The following is a 20,590-nucleotide window of genomic DNA, read 5'->3' as shown; positions in this document are numbered from 1 at the left end:
AAAAAGGGAGAGTGGGCATATTTCATATGTAACAAGAGATAAGAGATAGCTAACAAGGGAGTAATGAAGGGAAAATATGTAACACAAGAAAAAATGTGGGTAATGTAACCCAGGACCCGGAGAGATGTCCATACAGCAGAACAAATGATACTCAGCTACTGTGAAATGAATATCATGCAGCTGACAGAACACCTGCAGTGTGTGGTGTGCCAAATAATCTAAATTGTACATGTAGGGCCTGATTCATTAAGGATCTTAACTTAAGAAACTTCTTATTTCAGTCTCCGGGAAAAAACCATGTTACAATGCAAGGGGTGCAAATTAGTTTTCTGTTTTGCACATAAGTTAAATACTGACTGTTTTTCCATGTAGCACACAAATATCAACTTTAAATTTTCGGTGTACAAATAAGCTATCAAAGTATTTGTGTGCTACATGAAAAAAACAGTCAGTATTTAACTTATGTGCAAAACAGAATGCTAATTTGCACCCCTTGCATTGTAACATGGTTTTATCCAGGAGACTTAAATAAGAAGTTTCTTAAGTTAAGATCCTTAATGAATCAGGCCCGTAGTTCTCATACATGTTAGGTGAGTCCCATGTCATACATAGAGCCAAGGGCCCTAGATAATTTTAATCCACCCCTGAAAGCAGGTGAATGTCATGAAAATATGTTTAATTGAACATGCGTTTTAACAGTGTTAAAATTAGTGTTAGCGTTAAAATTACTAGTAAATAACAGTGGGTACAAGAGCTTAATCTGGGGTGTAATGTTAAAACAGGATCCTCGTTCCCTATAAGATTGCAAGGGCTATTCACATAGCCACATGGGGCAACGCAGGGTGGATGTTCAATAGGTATAGACAGAAAGAAACACCATAATCTGTGTGTTTTCTCCTTCAAGCATTTACCCTGTGCTGCCCCTAGTGGCCTTGTGAACAGCTCTTGCAATCCTCACAGGGATCAAAACTTTCTTTTAAAGCTCAACTTGAGCTGCATTTTGTTTTTTTTAGGAACAGATGAATGGAATACAGATCAAGTAGAAGGGCAAAAAAGGGCAGCATGCCAGTGCCTGATTTTTCAAACCCATTACTTGGTAAAGCCAATCAATTATTTTGTTACATTAGCTGTTATTACATTTTCACAAATTTTCCACAAATTAATAACAATTTCTCAACTATTTTTAGTCATTTTTCACTACAATGTAAGCATTGCCTGTTAATTATTTAGGTTTGTAAGGTAGTAGGTGTCACAAAATCCAGCAAGTAGCTGATCAGGGCAACAGAACAGAACTATAGAGGAGCACTTTATAGGGTATTTATGGAAATCCAATTGAAACATAAACTCCACCTATTTAGTATTAACATATATGATGCCAAAAACATACTGTTACAGTCTATGTATATTTTAGCTTATCTGTCCTCAGTGTATGTGTTGTCTATACTTAAAAAAGCAATTCCACTTTTTCTATAAAATGTACTTTTGGAATACAAAGTACTAGGGCCCAGAGTTGCCAGGGGGGGGGGGGGGGGGCTGGAAGCCTGCTCTGGAGGCCTCTTGAGATGTTTTATTGTTGTCTGTCCAGGTTTTTTTTATAGGTTATTTGTTTCATGCAGGCAGGGTGGACGGGGGTTGCTGCTCTGTTCATAATTAATTGCCCAGTCTCTGCATTCATGACAGACAGCGCGGCAGCAAATAGTTGTAGAGCGTGGGACATAAAGCTCTTAGTCTCACAAGATGAGATAATCCTTATTTTACAAGATGAAGAACTTTCCTGCTCACTCTGCAGGAAGCTTCCATGGTGTCAACTTGATGGTAATGGATGTCAGCAGCACTGCATGTCTGCACAGGTAAGATATTACTGTGGGTGGCATGACGTCACTGGGGTCAACCATAATGTGGCTGGGGGCTGGCCATGATGTGGCTGGGGGAGGCCATCATGTGGCTGCAGAGGTCATGATGTAGTTGAGAGTGGAATGATGTGGCTGTGGAGGGCTTGATGTTGCTGAGGTTGGCAATTGCTACTGGTGTAGATGTCAATGCAGGGTTTTATTTGTAAAGGGTAGGGTCACCCCGCGCTTCTTATGTGCTAGGCATGCCCCAAACAGGAGCAGCCATGCCCATATTAGGAATAGTCATACCCTTGGCGGTGCAGGGGTTGCTAACCTCTGTCCGAAAATCCTCTTGGTTGTCCTAGTAGGCCACAGTATGTCATGTCCATCCTCACATATTACAACATTGCTATTGGTACTGGAACTTTTATTTTTCATTATAATTTATGTTTGCTGCTTAAAACAGGGCATGGACTCATTACGCTGCGACTCATTGTACAGATATGACATCCCTTGAGGAATCCCAATTTTTTTGAAGGTTCCCTAAAAGCACCTACTAAAAGTCAATTTTTTTTCTAGAAAAATATAATTGTCCTTTAAATTTACCTTTAAATGTATAGTAGCAGTGAAATATAAGTTGAACAGTATTCTTTTAGGAGATACACACTATAGTGTTAAATTAGTTAGTAGCAAGCATTTCATGTTAAAGTAAACCAATTATTTCTTTCAGAAGAAAGAAAATGGTTGCTTAAAGCCATGACCGAAAGCGCTATACTATTTTTATCTAGGTGTCATTTAATGTATGCTATGTTAGGGTGTGCACAAGGGATTATGAAATACATACTCTTGACAAACCTGACAGGTCCTATTCTATATGACAAGCTAGACAGATTTTGAAAGAGGAGAAATGAACAAGCTTATAGCAAGACATTTTTTGACTACTGATTGACCACATTTCCCCTATTCAAGAGATATTGTGATCAGAATAGATTCTATCTATCTATCTATCTATCTATCTATCTATCTACCTATCTATCCTATTATTTTTTAACTGTTAAATATTTTAAATTCCCCAGGGCGAAGAGTCTATAGCACATTTCAAAAAAGACTAGAAATTGGAAACACACTTTTCTAAAGGCTTATCAAGCACAGAATAACAATGAATGCTTTTTCTGTACTCAATAGCAGATAAGGTGTGATCTGCCTTAATCTAAGACATTGACATATCTTGTCACCACTCATTTATTGCAAGTTATTCAAATCACTTTAAATTATACTGTCACATAACTTGAATTCAAAAGCCAGACACAGCAGATAGAATGTCATTAATGCTATTATAACTAGTGTTTTTGACAAGGTACTGATTAGTTATTCAGTTCATAAACAAAAGAAAGGTTCTATTTTTTAGCCTAGAGCTTGACAGCCCTACTGGGAGATAAAAGTTGAAATCATTCATCTGCTATTGTGTTTGGAGTTTCAAACTGTGCAATTGCAGAGAAATGTAACTGTAAAATGCTGGTTATGGCCATTTAGCAGTTAATGAGTCTCTCACCACACACAGGATGCATCTAAGCTTCCTCTGTGCAGTAAAACTGCAATAAGACTGTTGCTATTCATGCAATCTGCTGGATAAGCAGCCTTCTGAGAAATGACAGATTTGGAGGGAAAATTATGCTTGAGGCAGGAATTTTTGTATGTTTATCACAAAACAAGAAACTAAACCAAAGTTCTTATGATTTGCAATAGCATTGTGCAAACCTTCTGTCTTTCTCAGTGTCTTTAAAAATGTGTCTCTTCCATTATATCACTAAATAGCAGACGGTACCCTTGCAAATGACATCCTCCATCTATTACAGGTTGTTTAGAAGTGATGACAGCTGTACTCATGAGGTCAAGTATAGTTTGATTTAATACCACAGTCCTCTGATAATATTGATAATCATGACAACATTTGAAGGACAGCATTTACATATTCAGTCAATGTAATGAATGTAATGGAAAACAGAAAACAGTTAACATATTTATAACTTTTGATATCATTAAGTAAAAAAGAATTAAACTTTGGCACAAATGTCATATGCACCATAATAACAGTGTGTAGAAAGTCCCAACAGATGTTAAAGGACTGATGACAGTTGAAACATTTGCAAGGTCATTTTCAAAATTTTCAAAATGTGATTACTAAAGTAGGGCTCTACAAAATGTGCACCACACTAAAGTGATCACAGTATGAGATCTTACCTAGAAATAAAATACATAATATATGTAATATATTATGGTATGTAGACTTTGTAAATCTAGACAGCGTTGTCCAGTGTTATGCAGTTGGGTACATATAAGTCTAATTGTGTTAGGACCTATTGCAAAGACAGCTACGGATGATAGGTGGTAGTGAACTGTCAATACTAGAGATGCTCAGGCTCGGTTCTCAGTGAACCGAGCCCACCCGAACTTAGCAGATCCAAGTACCGATCTAAGCCGGCTCGGTACTTTCGCGCTCCCTCGGAATTGAAAACGAGGCAAAACGTCATTGTTACATCGTCGGATCTCGCGAGTTTTGGATTCTATAACTACCGTCCTCCACGGCGATCCAGCACCATTTCACAGAGAGAAAAAGAAGGGGTAGCACAGTTCTTGCCAGTCTATAGTGCAATTGGGCAGCGTCATAGCTAGAAAAGAAAGAGGAGGGTAGAAGTGTTCTTCAAAGTCTCCAGTGACATTCTACTGAGTTATAGCTAGTACAGAAACAGGAGAGCTCCATTGCTAATTGTCATTACTGAAATAGAAATAATAGGGCTCACAGTCTTGTTCTAAATCTGCAATCACATTGTACTGTGTTATAGAGCTAACACACAAATAGGAGAGGTCCATCGCTATATTGCTAATTGTCATTGCTGAAATAGAAAAATTAGGGCTGGCAGTCTTGTTCTAAATCTGCAGTCACATTGGTCTGTGCTATATAGCTAACACACAAACAGGAGAGTTCCATGGCTCCATTGCTAATTGTCATTGCTGAAATAGAAATAGTAGGACAGTGTTCTTCAAAATCCGCGGTCACATTTTACTGTGTTATTAAAATGGATTCACAGCAGTACACAGAAGACCAGGAGCACCCAACATTTTTCTAAAAACTAGAGATCCAAAACTTAAAACAAAAGCAAAACATGCAAGGGCGGTTTTGCAAAAACCAAAGCCAAAACATGAAGTTAATCCAGATCCAAAACCAAAACCAAAACAAGGGGTCAGTGAACATCTCTAGTCAATACTGACAACTGCAACATCCTCATCTTACAAAACAAAAGCCTACTGGATGCAACACTATTATATAACAGTTATGCACACTCAATACTTCTGTTAAAGGTTAATATGATTAGGACCTCACCTATTTGAAGCTAAAGCCCTCACTCCTACCATGCTTTGCACAGGCAAAGTTTAGACTTGAATTGCCTTGATGATGGTGTCTTGTTTAGATTCCTGTGCTTTGGCTACATCTTCTTCTTCAGCCTCAATCTGTCTTCTTCAGCCCATTGACTTCAGTTGTACTCATGATTCTACTTCTTTAATCTATTGACTTCATTTTCACCTCTCACGATTCTATCTTCTCCAATCCATTGACTCTAGTCCCATACCTCACAATCTGTCCTTTCTGGACTAAATGGCTTGGTGGGATGTGTTGTGTCTCTAATAGCTCACACAGCCAAGCGGTTCTCTTCTTGGATTAACCAGTAATCAGCATTTTAACAATTTTCAACAAAAGTGTAGTGGTGCCTCTAAATTAGAGAAAAGAGCAGTGAACCCCTTGAAGCTGACAGAGAATGAGGACAAGCTCTTTGCATGCGACTGGACACAATGTGACTCGAACAAGCCTCCAACCATGCTTTTCCCTCTAGCAGACAACCAATCAAAGAGAGGCATTGGCAAGGAGGGACTTTCCATGCACAGCTTGAGTCAGTGAGTGCCATTGAACAAAGAGGATGGAGACACTGAAGTGTGTGCAGTATTGTAAAAGATTTGAAAAAAAGCCCAATAGCGAAAAGTAGTGAAAATAAAAGAGAGAGAAACAGAAATAGTTGAGAGAAGAAGACATAGATAAAGAAAAAGTGGTGATAGAGAATCAGAAATGCTTAGGAGAGGAGTGCAGAGAGGTAGAAATGGAAGAGGAAGAGAGAGATGCTCGTAGAGATAGTGACAAAAAGGGAAATAAGTGATAGAGGAATACAAAGAGAAAGGAACACTAAGAGATGAAAGAGAAAGAGAGAAAGAGATAGAGAAATGAAACAGTTAAGAGATATGCTCAAAGAAACAGTGACAAAATGGGAGATTTTCTTGGCCATTGATAATGAAAAAAAAAATCCTACAAGAGTGTCCTGTAATTTTGATGCCTTGTTCTGGTATCAAGGTTTTGCCTATCTCTGTTAAGAGTTTGTGATATTCTCTCTTTAGGAATAGAAGAAAAGCCGTCACTATTGAAAAGAACCCAACAACACAAGTTAAATTACAAATTGACTAAAAAATATTTGTTGTTGTCTTTATGGGAAGAGAATGAATTAGCACACTAAGAGGGCAACGTTTTATGGTTGGCTCAAATGTTTGCATTTTGCCATTGGAGGAGCTATCTGAAATTAGGCATATTGAAAAAATCCTTACTGATTGGGGGCTTGGTGCTCTTGGTGCACTTATGCGGCTTGTATTTCACCCTCATAGGAAGCAAGAGTTTATTCTGGGTATCTAAACAGGCCTGAAGTGATGGAGGGAACACATTTACAGGATGGGGGGGGGGGGGTTCTTGGGTGCATTTTACAAAATACAAAGCTCTTTTAGGGAAGGAGGAAGGGTCAAACAGAATCTTAGACAATGTTTTCTCCCTCCTGATGTGGTTGGTTGGAAGCAAGATAAATTATTAATCCTCGGTCCAGCCATCCCCTGGTGATGGTCAGGAATGGAGGCAAGTGGTTATCATCATCATCACCATTTATTTATATAGTGCCACTAATTCCGCAGTGCTGTACAGAGAACTCACTCACATCAGTCCCTGCTCCATTGGGGCTTACAGTCTAAATTCCCTAACACACATATGCACACACAGACACGCAGACTAGGGTCAATTTGTTATCAGCCAATTAAACTACCAGTATGGTTTTGGAGTGTGGGAGAAAACCGGAGCACCCGGAGGAAACCCATGCAAACATGGGGAGAACATACAAACTCCTCACAGATAAGGCCATGGACATGAATTGAACTCATGACCCCAGTGCTGTAAGGCAGAAGTGCTAACCACTTGACCGTGCAGTCAAAAATATATTTCTGGAACACTACATGTACTTTTTTTCATTTAATTAATTCATACCCAGGCTGTTAACAAATTGACCATAGTCTGTGTGTCTGTCTGTGTGTATGTTAGGGAATTCCCCAATGGGGCAGGGACTGATGTGAATGAGTTCTCTGTACAGCGCTGCGGAATAAGTGGCGCTATATAAATAACTGGTGATGATGATGATGATACCCGATGAAATGTTAGCACAATGCACAACCCTAAAATGTTATGCATGTGATCACCTGTGTGTCTGATAAACCAAGCAATGACTTCTAAGAGTAATTTTTATTTACTGAACTCAGTAAAAACATATTTAACTGTGCTCTATTTCTCAAAAAGCAAGCTTAAATTTTTCTATGCATATAGTAGTGAACATTCTTTTGTACAGAGTAATTTTACCGCCAGGAAAATACAATATAATACACAATAAAAATGAACTGTGTATAACAATTGTGAAAACATTATTAATTCGAGGGAAATGTATTTAGTAGTATAATACATCAATATGAACAAACTCATTGGCAGTCCCATTCATTTCAATGACAGTTAATTGAAACAAATGAAAGTGTATCTAAAAGAACTATCTAGGTTTGTCACAAACACCTATTATAATTATTATGTTTTATTTGTGCAAGCATCTTTTTATTAACAATAATCCTGCTGGGAAATAAATGAAAAATTATGATTCTTTAGTTAAATGAAGAGTAATCTTTAGTTTTTGCAATTACTCATAAAAGAGTATTTTCACAAAGTAGCATTTCTGAGACTGACAGAAGTTTATTAAGGCATTTCAGGATTGTAAGACTTTAAGGGGGGTATTCAATTGTTCATCCGGACCTCAGAAAAACTCGCGCTCTAAAACTATTACCGTTAATACGGTAATTACTCGCTGAATTTCAGCTCGCAGCTCCCTGAGTAAATTACCGTATGCACGGTATTTACGCGCAATATTACCGTATTAACGGTAATAGTTTTAGAGCGCGAGTTTTTCTGAGGTCCGGACGAACAATTGAATACCCCCCTAAGGGGCATATTCAATTGTATGTGTTACTCGGAAAAGTAACGCGGCATGTGCACTATTACCGTTATTACGGTAATAGTGCGCATAATTACCGTCATTACGGTACCTTTAATGCCAGCTTTCAGAGAGCTGCGAGCTGAAATCCGGCTTAGAATTACCGTAATAAAGGTAATAGTTTTAACGCAGTGTTACTTTTGCAAGCAACACGGACAATTGAATAGGCCCCTAAGGGGAAATGTTCAGATTTTACAAACTCAATGTAATTATAATATATAATTTTAAATACCTAAACTACTCACACTAAAACACTTTAGCAACTGTCCCAATCTCTGGGGCATATTCAATTGTCCGCGGTTTCCGCTGCAGAAAAACTATTACCGGTATTATGGTAATAGTAAGCCGGATTTCAGCTCGCAGCTCCCTGAGCCACGAGCTGAAATCCAGCGAGAAAGTACCGTAATACCGGTATTTACGCGCACTATTACCGTAATGGCGGTAATAGTGCGCGGGGCGTGTTGATTTTGGCTGTAGCGCCAACAATTGAATATGCCCCTCTGAGTGTTCCTCTTGTTACAGCTGTGCTCTCTTCCAAATAGAATGTAAGCTCTTCCATCTGATGTACCACTCTACCCTTTGTTTCCAGGTCTGCATTTATTTAGTCTTTCTTGTATGTACTTATTTTATGTATTTCTTGTTTTCCCCACTGGCGCAGCAGAGCAAATGGGTCTCCTGAAAGGTATCTTAGAGATACATGTAAGTTAAAATTATATGCATCCCAATGGGATAACCTAGAAGCAAATTATTTTTGGTTGATATTTAGATTGCAAACCAGCTGCTTGCTATGAACCACAAGTGATTTGTTATCAACCGCATGTGGTTTGCGTCTTTTAAAACTCAGATGTGATTTTATGCAAGCTACAGATTGATACATTTGCAGTTTGTGGATCTCTATTAGAGGTGGCTTGAACATGGCATAATATAACGCCGTTTGATACATCACCCCTCCCCATCACCACCATAGACTTTATTTTTGGTTTTGTAAACAATACCTCATTAGGAATTTCTTGTGGCTCATTTTTTTGTGAGAAATTACTTGAGCAGGAATTGCTTGATATGTAGTTGTGCCTGCTGCTGAATTTGTACAGATAAGGTCCCTCACTGAAACTATTCCCACATTGCTTCTTCACACAAAGTTTAAGTAGCCTAATTCTAAACTCAAGAGCAAAAAAGAATATGAAAGTGGCAGCGCTGATGTATAAAGTATATCCAATTTATTAAAAGATATAGGTAAAAAATATTTTGAACATTAAAATATAATGTAATTATATCCGTGGATCGAGCTGGAAATTAAGACACCTTAAATACTGACAGAGCTCTGTAGGTATATACATACATAGACATAGATGTGGAATAATAAATAGCGACAGATACAGGGCCTGATCAACCACTAGGCTGACCAGGCTGCAGCCTGGGGCGCTGGGTCCCGGGGGGCGCTGCCTTGTGGGTATTTTTTTTTTATTTTTTTTTTATTTTTTTTCGGGGTGGGGGAGGGTGGGGTCACCGCGGGGGAGTGGAGGGCTCGACAATCAAAAGCAATGGTGGTCAGTGGTTAGCAACACACAGCCAATCGCCAGGCTGCCTGTTGCTGTGCAGCAGACAGGAAGCAGGACGTCTTCACTTCCTATCTGCTGATCTGAGGAGAGGAGCGACGCTGGCACAACTACAGGTAATTGAAGGGGGGAACTGCCCTGCATATCTATAGGGAGGGGGGGGAACTGCCCTGCATATCTATAGGGAGGGGGGAACTGCCCTGCATATCTATAGGGAGGGGGGAACTGCCCTGCATATCTATAGGGAGGGGGGGGGAACTGCCCTGCATATCTATAGGGAGGGGGGGGAACTGCCCTGCATATCTATAGGGAGGGGGGGAACTGCCCTGCATATCTATAGGGAGGGGGGGAACTGCCCTGCATATCTATAGGGAGGGGGGGAACTGCCCTGCATATCTATAAGGAGGGGGGGGGAACTGCCCTGCATATCTATAGAGAGGGGGGGGAACTGCCCTGCATATCTATAGGGAGGGGGGGGGAACTGCCCTGCATATCTATAGGGAGGGGGGGAACTGCCCTGCATATCTATAGGGAGGGGGGGGAACTGCCCTGCATATCTATAGGGAGGGGGGGGGAACTGCCCTGCATATCTATAGGGAGGGGGAGAACTGCCCTGCATATCTATAGGGAGGGGTAACTGCCCTGCTTATCTATAGGAAGGGGGGGAACTACCCTGCATATCTATAGGGAGGGGGGAACTACACTGCATATCTATAGAGAGGGGGGGGAACTACCCTGCATATCTATAGGGAGGGGGGGACTACCCTGCATATCTATAGGGAGGGAGAGGGGGGGACTGTCATGCATATGTATAGGGAGGGAGAGGGGGACTGTCATACAAATCTATAGGGTGGGAGGGGGGGGCTGCCATGAAAATCTATAGGGAGGGAGAGAGGTTGATATGTATGAAGGAGGGCAGAGGAGGGGGGCTGATATATGTGACTGGGGGAGTTTTGATGTGACGGGGGGGATATCTAGCTAGCAGATTGGAGGTAAGGAAAATAGCTGCAAGGGGGATGGATGCAGGATGGGAGGTAAAGAAAATGGCTGCAGCAGGGGTTAAGGAAAATGGTTGTGGGGGGGGTTGTGGTTAAGGAAAATGGCTGCAGGGGGTATTTAAAAAATACAGCAGCTTTGGGGGGCAGAATCTCATGATTGTGTGGTGGTCACTTGGGTGGTCTCAGCAATCACTAGAATACTAAATATTAGTGAGATGGGGCTGGTAGAGGTTTGTATTTGATTGACAACAAATATTCAGATATTGCTTATATATGCCTGTCCAATGGGGTACTTTTAGCTGGCCATAACGGAGTGTTTTGTTTTAACTAAAGGGCCTAATCATTCAGGGTTTGCATTATAATACATTTTTGCATTTTCAAAACAGGACGCCAACTTTCCAGAAGCCAGCGAGAGGATAACAAAGTTGCAAGAGAGAAGAGCAAGAACAGGTAAGAGACAATGACACAATCTGTCTAAATTTGAATGCTGGAGAATACACCTGAACATTCATATTCAGGAGTGTTCCTATACACCTATATATTCGGAGGAGGGGGAAGGGGGGGGGGGGGGGCGCTGCGGCCGTATTAGCCTAGGGCGGCCAGAACCCTTAATCAGGCCCTGGACAGATAGGTAATACCCAACGGGAAAATGGTGGAGTAAAACGTAATAGTTTTGAGAGCAACTCCTCCTGCAAACTGAGAGGCAATTGTATATAGCCAGCTGTGGGTAAGATAGTACAACCAATGAAGCTCACAAATCCACAATATACTGGTAGAATACCTTGCTGGAACGGAGTTCTCCTTAGCACTCTCTTGTATTAAATCCTCCTATGCCGCTGTGAAGTAATCGAATACCACAGTCATGGAATGTAATGGCTCTATGTCTCCATAAGAAAGCAAGGACTGCAAAACACGTGTATACACGGAAGTCCAAAAAATGGGTGTATTCAGACTCTTCCACGTCAGCCTAATTCTAATCTCCCTGGCTCCCCACCTGACAACTTAATCCTAACCTTCCATTGTTAGCGTCATGACAAGCCTCAGATGGGCAGGTGTGACACGTGGATATGAAAAGGTTAAATCAAAACCTTCTGGTCTTTCTAATAAGTCCCCCCAAATTATATCTCTCACTTACTATTTAACACCCAGTTCTGCTACCATAAAGATTTGGTTCAAGAGCTGACACTAGTTACTCCCTGACTATTCCCTTAATACAATCACACCTTAATTGATCAGATTTACTGTTAACCAAAGATTCAGAAATACAAATGCAAAACTTTTTTCTTTAAAATAAAAAAAAAGTGTCAAAGTCCATTCACATAATTCTGTCACCTAGAAAAAGCTAGAAGGTCTGGGCAATTAATCAGCAGAAAGTCTGAGCAATTTCTCACAATTTTCATTATCCTTTTAAAAAGACTCTCTTACTCACCCTCTTCTTCTCTCCCTCACAGAAAGAACTGTGTGAATGCTGATCTCTTTCACAACTGGTTTTGTTGCCTTATGGTTTCAACACACTTTTAGTCAGGAATTCTGTAACCAGGGTGTCACTCTTCTGGGACATAATAAAATCAGACACACTAAACTAAATAAGATGATCCACATATAGACATTGAAACACAAAATATTTTATCTGCAGTCCTTGGGAATATACATTATTATATATCTTCCATACATGGCTGGTATCTGTTGTTGACACATGTCATGCTAGTTACAAATATGAAGAGATTATTTTTTCTCCAATAACAAAAAGAAATCCCAAGCAAGCAATTGATTTGCTTTTCTTCATTGCATGTGAGAAATTATTTGCACGTGGATGCATGCAACTCTGCATAGGTGTACGTACTTGCAGGTGGTCATGCACAGAGTGAATTTGCACAATTTACATCATATGCAATGTGCACACGTTCGACTATGCAAGAAGCGCTTTTTGAGCTTGTTTCTCCATTTGTACAATTGTAATTTCTCTAATTGTATCACTTGTTTGTGGTTCTTGCAACAGAGGATATTTTTAACCCAGTAAAAATTATCACTGCTGCCATTAAAGGACTTTTAAAAAAACTGCTATATAGTTTAAAATTACTTAGACACAATGTTTTTCTGAAGTGTTCTTGTGTTATGTAACTCGCTCATCAACTTCACCAAGCTGTGCGAAAATTCTCCACATGGAATATTTGTAGGTAAATATATGAAATTTGAAATTAGCATAAAAAGTTGCATGCAGTTTACACTGCTGTCATTCTTTTTGATAATGGCAAATTTACAATTTTATGGTAATTGTGCTTAAAATATTAGCTTCAACAAAGCATAAAAATGTTTATTGCTTGTATATAGTACTCCAAAATGCAGGAATACTTCCTGATACAATCACCACCTGGTAAATATCATTATGACCTGGGTACTAACTTCACCAAGGGACCCGGGAAGAATTTCAATGACAATATAAAATTACTCTATCGTCCGTATTTGGAAGGGTGTGTAGGTGGTCATGTATCAAACAGAGAATCAATCAATTTATTAAGTTATTTCTGAATTAATAGATTACCTATAAGATGACTGTCCATGAACTGAATCTTCATCTGAGAGATACAGTAATATAAGAAAGATCCAAATTAAAAAGGTAACCTTTATATGTACAGTCAGGTCCATAATTATTAGAGATGCTCACTGAACCCCGTTATGGTTTTGGTTTTGGATCTAGATTAACTTCGTGTTTTGGTTTTGGTTTTGCAAAACCGCCCTTGCGTGTTTTGGTTTTGGTTTTGGTTTTGTTTGGTTTAGTTTTGGTATTTTTGAAAAAAATACAATTTGTTTGGTCTAAAATAGCCTAATTTAGTGCTCCACCAGTTTATTAGATAAGTGAGGTAATTCTAAAGCTAATAAATTATGAAAAAAAAAGTTTAATCCCTAGTAGCCCGTCCTTAATTCGAACACTTGTCTGAAAATTATACAGACAAACCTGGTAGTCTACCTCCTCCATCTTTGATTATTGGCAATGTAGCCATCGTCTTTGGGTGTATATTACATCCTCCACTTATAGTTGAATATAAAAAAAGCAGCCTGCACAGACTGTGGAATTAGAAAGTAAAATTAAATGGACCACGGTAGTTTGGTGGCTATGTATGCCCCCCCCCTCACCGCCCTCTACTTGTAGTTGAATATAAAAAAAGCAGCCTGCATAGACTGTAGAACTAGAAAGTCAAATATACAAAGAAATGGTCAAAGGCAGTTTGGTATCTGTATGCATCAGATCCCCCCCCCTCTAATCAGCCTATGACTACACCCTGCTCTCTCCCTCTGTCAAATGGCGATGGATTGCTGTGGGGGCGTGTATTTATTATCTTCAAGTATCGCGAGAACCGAGCCCTGAGATCCGACGATGTCATGATGACGTTCAGCCTCGATTTGGATTCCGAACGGACGGGCTCGGTACGCGGATACCCATAGTTCGAGTGGGTCCGATTCTCGGGGAAAAGCACATCTTGTTTGTTTTATTTCAAATCCATTGTGGTGGTGTATAGAGCCCAAAATATAAGAATTGTGTCGACATCCCAATATTTATGGACTTGACTATATATATATATATATATATATATATATATATATATATGTGTGTGTGTTTAGCACAAACAGCATTTCATTATATTAATAAAGCCACACTATGAAAGATATACAAAATGTTAGTATTTATACATTTTTTAAAAAGCCGTGTAGTACATCAAAGGGGCAAATGTTTAATTTGGCTGCTGGCACATATTATTTGACAATACAGTATGGTTGATAACAACTCCAAATACCTTGGATGAGAAAATATGCATCTTCTCTGTTTATTTTTACATACAATCATGTGTCCTCATATGTCTACCATTACAAACATCTATTTGTGTCTTAGATTTGAAAGCAGACCAACACTTTGAAAAGTATAGTTATTTAGTGCATCTAAATGTCAGTTTAGCATTATCCTAGATAAAACAATTACCATGCTTGTGGGTTTGCCAGTTTACTGGTACTTGCAAGAACATTGTTTGTGAGTAGAATAAAATGCTATTTTAGCAAATATGTGTTTGTAATAATAATATTAAGAATAATAATAACAACCAGTTAATACTAAAGAAATGTACTGAGTACATACTTAATGTATAGACATGTGTTTATGTAGTAAAACAAAGGATATACTGTATAGTACTGTGCAAATTTTTAAACAGGTGTGGAAAAAATGCTGAAATGTAAGAATAATTTCAAAAATAGAAGTGTTAATAATGTATTGTTATCAATTATCAAAATCCAAAGTGAATGAACAGGAGAGAAATCTAAATCAAATCAATATTTGGTGTGACCACCCTTTGTCTTCAAAACAGCATCAATGCAATCCTAAAAAGCCACCCTTCAATGTGGAAAGAATGCCAAGCGACTCAACTTTGTACGAAAACATAGGAACTAGGGAGCAGAAAAATGGCAGCAGGTGTTCTGAACTGATGAGGCAAAATTTGAAATATTTGAATGTAACAAAAGGCAGTTAGGTTGCCGAATGGCTGAAGAGCGATATAATAATGACTGTCTGCAGGCAACAGTGAAGCACTGTGGAGGTTCATTGCAAGTTTGGGGCTGCATTTCAGCAAATGGATTTGGGGATTTTGTCAGAATTAATGGTGTCTTCAATGTTGAGAAATACCGGCAGGTACTTATCCATCATGTAATACCATCAGAGAGACATCTGAAAAGTTCCAAATTTATTCTGCAGCAGGACAAGGACCCCAAACATACAGTCAATATCTTTATGAACTATCTTCATCATAAAGAAGATTACATGAAGAGACAGATGGATTTGAGCAAGCCTACATTCATAGAAGATCTGTGGTGAGTTCTCCAAGCTCCCTGCTGAGTTCCTTGAAAAACTGTGTGCAAGTGTCCCTAGAAGAATTGATGCATTGATACTGTTTTGAAGGCCATACCAAATATTGTTTTGATTTAGATATCTTTTCTGTTAATTTACTTTGCATTTTGTTATTTTATAAAAATAAATGACTAACACTTCTATTTTTGAAAACATTCTTACTTTGCAGCATTTTTTCCACACCTGCCTAAAACATTTGCACAGTATTGCATTTGATTCTGATACAAAGCTTGGTGGCAATACCAGTTCTATACTAAATCAGGTGTTGCCAGGTTAGGGTCCCCAGCATTACATGAGGTTATTAAGCAACATATATTTGTCATTTCATTTATTATCTAATTTTGGAAAATTATAATCTCCAGCCCCTGTTGTCGGGGCTTTTGTAGACCTCCTCCTCCACTGTATTTAACCAGGAGCCAAGGATTACATGATGGAAGAAAGAGTTTATAAGATTTGTTCTGTAATAGAAAAACACTTCTTTAACTTCAACATGCCTGGACACTGTCTTGAATTATTTGTTGCTAACATCCACCAACTACGTAGAAGTTTTGCACTTCTTCCTAGAGCCAGCTGTAACTCTGCTTATCCATTGCAACAGCTTCTGGATTCACAGTACCCTGTAACTTCTGGTTCCCTGAAACGGGAGGAGTACAAAAATGTTCTTATTAGTATTATAAACATTATTATTATTATTGTTATTATTTATTTATTTATAAGATGCCACAAAGGTCTGCAGCACTGTACAATGTAAGTACAACAGAACAACTGGAAATTACATAATGTAGAAACAGTAACAAATTGCATGGCCCAGAGGGTGGTTGGGGACTTGTTGGCAGCGAACCAGTATGAGGCAAGCATGTGCCCAGGGACATGGGCACAACAACCAGGCTGGAGACGCTGTAGGAGGAGATATAGGAACCAGACAGAAGATATCTGGCAGGGGTATGTGGGTGGACAAGAGAGGAGTAGGCAGGAAAACAAGAGATAGGGCCCTGCTCCCAGTCAGTGCTGTCTCTTTTTCCTTTACTTCGATAATTCTTTATTTGCAGAGGCAAAAATACAAAACATTACCATGTAAAACCGAGGCATAGAAGGTAAGGAACAGTATAGTAAACCATTTACATTATCATAAGAACTAAAATACTTAAAAACTTATAAAGCATTGAGAGATATAGATACATAATATTCAACAATTTTAGAGACATACAACCTTTAAATTAGTATTCCCTGGTTACAAAATCCCTGGCTCTTTTTCCTTCTGTTTTGCATTTGGAATTTTGCTTCATGTTTATGTTTGTGAAGGGAGAAGTGATAAGGGTCTCCACAAGCCCGGGAAGATGCATACTCTTATTTTTATATTGTGTTACTGATCTCCCACTTCATTTTGTAGAGAAGCAAGATATGGAGTAAAAGAAATTAAAAGTAAGAAAGTAAAAGGAAAAAAGGAAAATGGAAAGAAAGTCTACTCACTGACTCATGCTGGCAGCACATTTCTCTCACAGTTCAATATACATGTGCTACTACTGTGCAATGGAATTTTTAAACCCTAATTTCACACAATGTGTTAATGGGTTGAAGCAAGACTTATTTAGAATTGGACATATGTCTATTTTTTGGGAGTTAATATAAATGCATTTCTTTACTGAGCATGCATACCAACATTAGCCCATAATTAGATTTGTGTGTATCCTAAACTTGCGGCCCCTTGTACCTGGAGAGGTGCAAGGAGGGTTGGCAAGCATTACTTTAGTATAGTAAGGGCATATCCATCTAAGTATAGAATACCTGCTAGAGATTTAATGTTATAAGGAACTAAAATACTCAAATTTTAAGGGCCAACTGTGAAAACAGTTAACTTGACAATTTACATAGGGGTAATAATCTACTTTCCACACCAAGCTCTTCTATATTCATCAACAAAATCATCAGGCATCGATTTAGAAGGTCATCTTTTTCAAATGGATTTTCTGGAACTGCTGCTTTTTTGTATTTATCTTAATTCACAGGCAGCATGTAACATAATGCTGTTTCAGATAACAGTCTAAGACTTTTAAGGATGAGAAAAATTGTATTTGGTATATAGGATAGGATTATATGTTAGCCAGGTGCTGTGACTAACATCACATAATAAACTTAGGTTGTCAAATTTTCCAAACAAGAATTCATTTTCCAATACTTTTTCATTTTTGCCAGTTCTATATGTTTCCTGGTGATACATCACCCTTCATTTGTGAATTGATGTGTATAGCACATCTGTGAAGGTATTATTTGTGCATATATTTGAAATATAAAAATCGAAGAAAATTTCAGTGGTAGAGAAATAGCTTTAAATTTCTCCAGTGGTGACTTCATGTAAAATAACTGAGATTGATTGAGAGAATTATAACAAGATATTCTTATGTGTTCTGGATTTTTATTTCTTTTTAAATGTTTTAACGAGGCACACCAGCTAAACACATCTACAATATTACAGATACAAACTAAGGGCCTGATTCATTAAGGATCTTAACTTAAGAAACTTCTTATTTCAGTCTACTGGACAAAACCATGTTACAATGCAAGGGGTGCAAATTCAGTATTTAACTTTTGTGCAAAACAGAATACTAATTTGCACCCCTTGCATTGTAACATGGTTTTGTCCAGGAGACTGAAATAAGAAGTTTCTTAAGTTAAGATCCTTAATGAATCGGGCCATAAGACACAGGACACCTGTAAGTCACATACAGCAAAATTAAATGCTGCTTAAATAACAGATTTTGGCCCCCTCCATTGCACCGATTAGAGTGGAAGGACTTTATTCATTGTTTATCCCACCACATCCTAAATAGATGATCTGTCTATAGACTGTACATAAAAATGTTTTATGTCCTGTTTTCTAATATACTTTTGATGGTTTGCTTTCTGTTGTCTAAGAAATATTCCTGCAGAAATGTCTACTTTATTGCGAGTTTGTACAAAAATGGTTTCCAAGTTTCCAGTAAAATAAATGAAGCACCTTTTTACAAAGAAAAGTGAGGTACTGAATTTCCTGTAGTAGATAAACATTTATAATGGGTTAGAGAAAATTTTAAATGACTTCCTAAAGGCAATACACACATAACCTATTTCTAATCCGGAGAACTGATTTCTGGGAAGTACAGCTTACACGAAAATCAACCCTTTGGGGTATATTTACTAAACTGTGGGTTTGAAAAAGTGAAGATGTTGCCTATAGCAACCAATCAGATTCTAGGTGTCATTTGTAGAATGTACTAAATACATGATAACTAAAAACTAGCTGGTTGCTATAGGCAACATATCCACTTTTTCAAACCCGTAGTTTAGTAAACATACCCCGTTGTGTCAACACCAAAATTACTAGGTATTCAGAAGATGGCACAGACCTGTGTTGATAAACGATGTAAATGGCAATTCTGTCCCAGCAATGCCCTGTGCCATGCTCTGAACATCAAGTGGATAAAGCAATGACTAAAAGTGCTGATATATAAATAACATTAATAACATTTTCAGTACCAGAAGTCTTAAGTTTCTTTATAAGGATTGACCAATATTTGAAGCTTGGGAATTCTTAATAAACAATGATTATTTATGGTTAGTTTAGATTGTTTTTCATGAATTGAAATGTATATAATTATCTGTTTCTACTAGAGATGAGCAGTTCAGCTTCAGAGAAATCTTAAAGATCTGAGATTTGAGGTTTCAAGTAGATACAAAACACAACTCGATTCTTTGTGCCAAAATCGTATCTGAAATCCAGGCAAAACGTTATTTCCAGGAAAATATGGAAAATATGGAACCAAAACGCTTGTTATACAAGAAGTGTGTCATTGCACTTTCAGTTAATGAGCTCCAAGCAGGAAAGCATAAAGCTGGAGTATGCATTTGACAGTGGAGATGTGTTATTGCCCCTCCTTCATACATGTCTTAGGTACTCATAGGGAGTACACACCTGCTAGGCAGGTATCCCAGTAACTCACCTAGGAATTGCTGAGTTTGGTTGTTATAGTGTTTGTGTACTTCCGTTACTGACACTTCCGGTTTATGCATCCCAGGGTAGAATGCATATTGTTTGGAGTGCCTCATAAAGAATACAAGTGGGTCATTGACTCATATCTTTTGCAATGATATGCAGACTATCACCATTTCATCATAAACTAGAGCTGAATACAATCTGGGATTGCATAACAAGTCAGGTAACTACTTCTGTTTTGTTTTTTGGGATTTTTATACATACTTTATTTGGAGAGAATAAATGTCTGAGTACAAAATCAACAAAATGGATACAAATCTACATAGAAGGCATGAAAGGTATACAAAAAAGATATCATCTGACATGATGCCTTAGAGTTTGTAGCTAGTCAGTGGCCATGTCAGAACACTTGCAAAACATGTGTGTTTTTAATATCTGTCTTTTCTACTGTTCTAAGTGGTTGTCTTGACAAAGGTCCAAATGCTGGACTGAAAAGTCGACTTATAATGTGAGATATGGAATTGAGTTAAAAGAAAATGAAAGCAGAAATGGTGATTGTATCTTTTAGTAAACTGCCATGTATTTTTGAGGCTACTCTATCACTAATTTTAGCCAGACAGCTCGCTGAAGATTTTGGCCCAAAATAAGTGAAAATTTGGACAGTTGTGAAGAGATCATTAGAAAATAGACTGTATACTACTGTAAATGAATGGTAATGCTGTAAATAGTAATAAAGGATCAAAAACAGCTCAAAATCACATAAATTTACCTAGTTTCACAATTTTTGATTAAATCCAGATTCAAACCAAAATGTTTCATGTTTTTGTGGCAAAACCTGTAACAAAACCAAAGCACGAATATGTTGTAGAACCAATACCACATTAAAAACCAAAACACGGGGGTCATCGCACATTTTTAGTTTCTACAATTGTAAAGTCCAAACACCAGAGGGTA

The sequence above is a fragment of the Mixophyes fleayi genome, chromosome 2 (assembly GCF_038048845.1).
Source record: "Mixophyes fleayi isolate aMixFle1 chromosome 2, aMixFle1.hap1, whole genome shotgun sequence".
Taxonomy (NCBI): Eukaryota; Metazoa; Chordata; class Amphibia; order Anura; family Limnodynastidae; genus Mixophyes; species Mixophyes fleayi.
The sequence above is the reverse complement of the archived record's forward strand: the minus strand, read 5'-3'. Positions refer to the sequence as shown.